The 6,000-nt window shown below is 41.7% G+C and overlaps 1 protein-coding gene across 2 annotated transcripts in view; it reads left to right on the plus strand.

The window, feature by feature from the left end:
- Window positions 1-6,000, plus strand: part of LOC130070234 (NACHT, LRR and PYD domains-containing protein 12-like) — a 48,135-nt gene that overhangs the window by 36,623 nt on the left and 5,512 nt on the right. The window lies entirely within an intron of this gene.

Below are 6,000 nucleotides of genomic sequence, written 5' to 3' on the forward strand. Positions count from 1 at the left end.
TATTTTTTAATAAAGATAATATGGAACTGGTAATATTATTAAATAAAGCGAATACATTTATTCATCCAAGTGCAGTGTAATTGTTTTAAAACTCTAGTTACAATAGTGTAAAAAAACAGGAATTTAGACCACGTAATCATTCGGTCGATTGTGGCGCGCACCGATAATAAAAAATGACTGTACACGGCAGACTGTAGACGGAAGTTTTCTAATTCCCAGCGAAATAACAATATATAACCTGTAGAGGCTAATACCTAATGTCTTAATTCTTTTAGCCTCTCGAGGTTAGATGAGGAGTATCTTCATATCTACATGTCCATTAAGCACGCACGGAGAAGCGGTCATAACAAAAAAACGTATTTATTGATCGCAATCTCTGGCTTACTTTCCAAACAAAAAACAAAAATTGACATCCAAGAAAACACTATCAGTAACATGCATTTCATGCGATTTAAGAAACTGTTGCTCTCCAAACTCTAACCTGTCTGTGCCAAACAATCCTACCTCATTATCAACACCTGCACTCACGCATCGTAGTGACGCGTCAAAAGGGGAGGAGTCAATAAATGTACTTAACCCGGTTAGTACAAGTATTAAAAATTAAACAGAATTCCCTTGTACATTTAAAGCATAATATTATGTATTACAAAATAAATAAATCAAATTAATCTTTACTCAATGATAATAATGGTAGTACACATTCTGAATATGGCTCCAACATCCTGGCCCCTAATTGTTAATGCCAAAGCAGAACAATTACCAAATAAGATATCTAATGGAGTCAGAACTCATATGACTAGATACAGTATTGCCATATGTACAGTATACAAAAACAAATGTCAATTTACATAGCATTTATCACATTAATCATATTGCATTTCATTCATCAATGTTAATACATTGTGATATCTTACTTCATCTATCTTTTTTAACAATTCTCATGAATCACCCCCAAAGTTCATACCATAGATGTGTCTAAAGCACACTCCATAGGGAAGGATACAAAAAGTCCAATGGGTGTAAATGTGGTGCGAAAGATGAGAAGTCCATGTATGTGCAGATTTTGAGTGTATATGTGGTGCGAATTTGAAAAGTCCATGTATGTAAAGATTGTCACGGTGCATCAATCCGGGTGTTCGTTCTGTGTCTCTGTTGGTGTGTTTTGTAGGCGTGGGTTTGTGGGTGTGTTCTACCTGTTTGTTGTTAGCACCAGCTGGTTCTTATCAGCCTTCAGCTGCAGCTTATCATTAGGCTTGTTAGCTGCCTTTATATCGCTGGAGTTTTCTGTGCTTAGTGTCGGTTCGTCACTCTTGTTTGTGTCTCTCACACAGTTCCTGTGCCCTAGTCTCCGTGTGTAGTTTTGTCTGTGTTTCCTACGCATCCAGCCGTTTGGGAGATCGCCTGAGTCTATTCACCTGACTATAGGTTTACCTTCACTGGAGAATTCCCTGTCGGACTCCTTCCAGGTCGCCCGCCTGTTAAACGTGGTGTTTTGAGTATCTCCTGTCGAGTGTGTACATCCTCGTCTGACGTCTTCCAGTCGGAGTGTTGTCTTCCAGGTCTCCCGCCTGCTAAACGTGGTGTTTTGAGTATCTCCTGTCGAGTGTGTACATCCTCGTCTGACGTCTTCCAGTCGGAGTGTTGTCTTCCAGGTCTCCCGCCTGCTAAACGTGGTGTTTTGAGTATCTCCTGTGCTGTGTCCACAATAAACTGTTTTACTTGCATTTGGATCTACGACTCCTCATTGTGACAAAGATATGTACTGGTGTGTGAGCACGTAATGATATATGTAGGTTTGTCAGGATAAATGAAAGCGTGCACATAAGACTGTAGAAATCTGACATTGTTTTGTCAGAATCGTTTAGGCTGACTTGTCAGCTTCCAGAAGCAAACAAAGTTTGGTGATGGGTCTTTGTAGAACAGTGGTTCTAGTCTTCACCAAGACACTGTGGACAAGATCTTTGGGCCCCGGCAGGGTCTTTATCACACGACCTAAAGGCCACGAGTTCCTTGGTGCTGTGTGGTCTACTATGACTACTATGTCATCTACCTGGAAGTTTCTCTTGGGATTGTTCCACTTTTGTCGTTGCTGCATCAATGAAAGATATTCAGTTGTCCATCGTTGCCAGAAAAGGTCTGCAAGGTATTGCACCTGTTTCCATCGCTTTCTAGCGTACAAGTCATCCCTATTGAAGAGTCCAGGTGGCAAGGGGGGTTTGGATTTCAACTGCAGAAGGTGATTTGGTGTTAGGGGTTCAAGATCATTTGGGTCACCTGATACAGTTGTGATAGGCCTGTCATTGAGAATACACTCAACTTCACACAAAGCTGTTTGTAACAGATCATCGTCCAGTGTCTGTTGTTTCAGGACAGAAAGCAGTATTTTCTTAACTAGTTTGATTAATCTCTCCCACACTCCTCCGAAGTGGGCTGCAAATGGTGGATTAAAGGTCCACTTGACATGATTGCTCAGCAAAGTCTCTTGAATTTTGTGATGGTCCATCTGGTTCAAGGTGGCCTCTAATTCCTTCTGGGCACACACAAAATTGGTGCCACGATCGGTCCTGATGGTCAGGACTGGTCCCCTCCGACATAAAAACCGTCGTATAGCATTGATGCAAGAGTTCGTGTCTAACGTGCTTGCCACTTCGAGGTGTATTGCTCGGCTCACCAGGAAGGTAAATATCACTCCCCATCTTTTTACATGAGAACGACCTCGTTTGACTTCAATTGGTCCAAAGTAGTCAATACCCACGTGTGAGAAAGGTGGAAGATCAGGCGCGACACGTTCATCGGGTAGGTCAGCCATTTTTTGTTCTCCAACTTTAGCTTGCATTCGTCTGCAAAAGACACAAGACTTTATTATCTTTCTTGCAGATGAATTTGCCGATGGTATCCAGAACCTCTGACCCAGTCTCGAAAGCATGTGATTTCTTCCTGAGTGTCCGACTTTTTGATGTTTGTCACGCAGGATCAGTTTGGATATATGCGAGTCTTTGGGTAGAATAATTGGGTTCTTTAGACTCACCGGCATGGCTGCTTTACTTAGTCTTCCTCCAATCCTCAAAATGCCCTCATCAATGATTGGATCCAGTTTGTATATGGAGCTATTTGATTTGATGAGTTTGTTTTCTCTCAAGAGTGTTATCTCTGAGTCGAAGTAGCGCTGTTGTTCATAGCGAATGACAGACTTCTCAGCTTCGTCCAAATCCTCAGGAGTTAATCCTTTTTGATTCATTTTGCATTGTGAATCTATTGTAAGACCTTTGTCTTTCTGAAGCATCAAGAGTCCTTTGAGCCTTAGCCACCATGCAATAGCTCTCAATAGTTTCCTCCATGAAGAATAATACTCAATTATTCTTGTAACCGCGTTGTTCTGGAGGTTCAAGTAGTTACTAGAGAGTTCTCTTTTTACTTCCATATCGTTTGATGGGATATATCTGAGATCTTCTGGCACTTCAGGCCATTCAGATTTCTCCTTTTACAGGATAGTGAGGACCGTTCAGCCATCTTGTGGAATTCAGGAGGGATTCTATCTGTAAGCCACGTGAGCTGTCATCTGCCAGGTTGTCTCCAGAACATACATACCTCCACTGATGTACTTGCGAGAGGTTATGTATCACTGCAATTCTATTTGCGACATAAGTATGAAATCGTTTTGTCTGATTATGGATGTACTTCAGTACCACCGTACTGTCGGTCCAGAAGGTGGAATCTTCCAGTTCCATATGAAGTTCCTTTTGTAACATTCTGTCCACCTTCACAGCAAGGGTTGCGGCTGCAAGCTCAAGTCTCGGAATCGTTATCCGTTTGAGTGGGACTACTCTGGCTTTTCCCAGTACAAATGTGACATGAACATTTTTGACACTATTTGTAAGTTTGAGGTAACTTACTGTCCCATATCCTAGCTCGCTTGCGTCACAAAAATGGTGTAGTTCAGCAGTTTTTACAACACCAAAGTTCTCGGGCTTCATGCACATGTCCACTTCAAATCTGCTCAGCTGGTCTAACTCTGTGAGCCATCTTTGCCATGGCCTCATAATTCCATCTGGGATTATTTCATCCCAGCCATATTTCTCATGGCAGAGTCTTTGCAGAATTTGCTTGGCCTTGAGAACAAAAGGGGAAATGAAACCTAGTGGGTCGTATATGTAATTAACTATAGAAAGGATTGTTCGTCTAGTGGGAGTTCTGTTCTTAATGGTTACCCGGAAGGTAAAGACGTCCTTTTGGATATTCCACTGGATTCCGAGTGCCCTTTCAAGAGGGGATTTTTCTCGGTCCAAGTCCAGCTGTTTCACAAGAGGGGCTCTGTAACTTTCTGGAATGGTCTCAAGGACTTCAGAGCTATTGCTCACTCATTTACGTAAAGTAAATCCTCCTAGGCTTCCCTGAGGTCTTCAACGAGCTTGATAGCTTCTTTCTCAGAAGCCACAGACTTGAGACAATCATCAACGTAAAAACTATGATTAATTGTGTCAATTACTTGTGAGCTGTACCGTTCAGAATTATCGATTCCTGTTTGCTTTAAAGCAAAATTTGCAATGCTTGGAGATGACACCGCACCAAAAAGATGAACATTCATCCTGTAGACTTCTAGTGGCTGGTCAACATCCCCTTTTGGCCACCACAGGAATCGAAGAAAGTCATGATGATGATTTTGAACTCGTACCTGATAGTACATTGCTTCAATGTCAGCCATTATTGAAATTTTTTCATTTCTGAATCTAAGCAAGACACCCAGTAGAGGGTTGATCAGATCAGGACCTTGAAGAAGTTTGGAATTAAGAGAAAGGCCCTTGAATGAAGATGAACAATCAAAAACAACTCGAAGTTTCCCCTTCTTCTTGTGGTACACCCCATGATGTGGTATGTACCATACCTGACCATCATTCCTTTGGAGTTGTTCTTGTGGCACCTTTTCTGCATATCCTTTTCTTAGCACGTCCTCCATGAACACACTGTACTCATTTGCATAAACAGAATCCTTCTTGAATCTTTTAGCAAGGTTTAGTGTACGCTGTGCTGTCAGATCATAGTTGTTAGGCAAAGTTACATCTTTATCACGAAAAGGCGGGGGTAGGTGGTAATGCCCATTTTTAAGTTCTACTGAAGTCGTTACTATGTTCATGAACCTTTTGTCTTCGGCTGACATTTCTCTACTTTCCTCGTAATCCTTTTCAGGAAAGTCATGATGATATTGCCTGATAATCAGATCCTTAAGATTCTCCATAGAGATGCGATTGGCCATCACTGACCTTAATCCAGTTTCATCCTTTGAAGAAAAGGAATGAAGTGGTCCGTTGACTACCCATCCTAGCACAGTCTTGATCGCATATGGCCCATTTCCTTGACTGTTCACTATTTTCCACGGTTCCATTGCCTTTAGAACGTTAATTCCAATCAAAATCTCAATGTTAGCGTTGATTCTCTTCAGTTTGACTTCTTTCAGATAAGGCCATTTTTCAAGATCATGGTGAGTGAGTAGGTTTTCTTTCGACACAGGAATCTTTGGTTGGGTATATACTTTTGGAAGGTCTATATATAAATCTCCATCTATACTGCTTACTTCTAGACCTGTGAGCTCATAGCTCTTAACAGGTCTTTCCTGCCCCATCGTACGCAGAAGAATTTCAGTTCTGCGTCCTTTGGCATTCAGCAGATTCATAAGGTTCTCAGAGCAGAACGTCGCCGAACTGCCTGGATCAAGAAAGGCGTAGGTTTTTATGGTTTTATTGCCTTTAGCAACTTTAACTTGGACTGGCACGATTGCTAGTGCGCATTCCTTACTGGCCCCTGTTGCATGATCAGCTGACACTAGTGCACTATTGACCGGCGTTTCTTCTTTCGGTTCTGAGAAATTCATTTTAGGCAAAATCTGTTGCTTTGAATTGTCGATGTGGAGCAGTGTAGGATGTTGTCGTTGACATATCTGGCAAACCATTTTCTTATTGCAATCTTTGCTCATGTGACCCTTTTTCAAGCATCCGAAACAGTGAC

The sequence above is a fragment of the Rhinichthys klamathensis genome, unplaced genomic scaffold (assembly GCF_029890125.1).
Source record: "Rhinichthys klamathensis goyatoka isolate OS25496 unplaced genomic scaffold, OSU_Roscu_1.1 h1tg000018l_1, whole genome shotgun sequence".
NCBI lineage: Eukaryota > Metazoa > Chordata > Actinopteri > Cypriniformes > Leuciscidae > Rhinichthys > Rhinichthys klamathensis.